At 40.3% G+C, this 1,152-nt stretch overlaps 1 non-coding gene across 1 annotated transcript; it reads right to left on the minus strand.

The window, feature by feature from the left end:
* Window positions 1-672: 672 nt before the first annotated feature.
* LOC141682812 (small nucleolar RNA R71) lies at window positions 673-779 on the minus strand. Its single transcript, XR_012559961.1, has one exon. It is a non-coding gene; the product is annotated as a small nucleolar RNA R71 (small nucleolar RNA).
* Between the last annotated feature and the right edge of the window lie 373 nt (window positions 780-1,152).

Here is a 1,152-nt window from a genome sequence, read left to right on the forward strand (position 1 = left end):
TATTAGCGCGTGTTCTAGCCCTAACACATTTTTGGCACCGCTGCCGGGGAATTGTTGTTGATTTTTAATTTATGTGTTTGTCATCAGTGGTTGTTAAAGTTCATTGACTCGGACATTGTTACTTACTCTTTTCCTTGTCGTATTTCAGGTACTCTAGCGAGCGTGTATGCATACGCGTTTTCGGTCTCGTAAGAGAATACTGGATCAAGCCGAGGAAGAAGTTGTGGTTTAACAGGAAGTTTTTGAGGAAGAAGAGAAAGTTTTGGAAGAAGAGAAAGTTAGATGGGAGATCAAGAAGCTAATCATAAGGCTTTGATGGACTATTCTCAACATCAGATCAATTATATTCAGCCCAACATTATCAGATCAGCCATCTTGGGTGAAACCTTTGAGATGAAGTCAATCACAATTCAGATGATACAGAATTCAGTTCAGTTTGTGGGTTCTCCTATAGAAGATCCCAACATTCACATTAGGGATTTCGTCGAGATCTAAGACACTTTCAAGTTCAATGGCGCTACTGAAGATGCTATCAAGCTGAGACTTTTCCCATTCTCTCTGAGGGATAAGGCTAAGTGTTGGTTACATTCTCTACTAGCAGGGTCTATTACTACTTGGGAAGATCTCACTCAAAAGTTTCTCACTAAGTTCTTCCCTATGGCAAAGGCGACTGCAATCAGGAATGCTCTTACTCAGTTTGCGCAACAATATGAAGAATCTCTGTGTGAGGCTTGGGATCGCTACAAAGAGATACTTAGGAAGTGCCCACAACATGGCATGCCTGATTGGATGATCATAAACTATTGTTACAATGGTTTTGGTGCACAGACTAGACCTATGCTTGATGCAACGTCTGGTGGACCCTTATGGGCCAAAAACTATAATGAAGCTTATGAGTTGATTGAACTAATGATAGCTAATGAATACCAGAATCCAACATAGAGAATGTCGCAAGGCAAGGTAGCAGGAATTCTGGAAGTGGATACAACTACTGTTATAGCTACCCAACTTTAAGCTTTAACAATGAAAGTGGATTCTTTGGTTAATTATTGAGTTAATCAGATCACTAGTGTTTGTGAGCTTTGTGTGTGAGCACATGTAACCGAGCATTGTGCTATTTCTAGTGAATCGGCTCAGTTTTTGAGCAACTTT

The sequence above is a fragment of the Apium graveolens genome, chromosome 1 (genome assembly GCF_009905375.1).
Source record: "Apium graveolens cultivar Ventura chromosome 1, ASM990537v1, whole genome shotgun sequence".
Lineage (NCBI taxonomy): Eukaryota > Viridiplantae > Streptophyta > Magnoliopsida > Apiales > Apiaceae > Apium > Apium graveolens.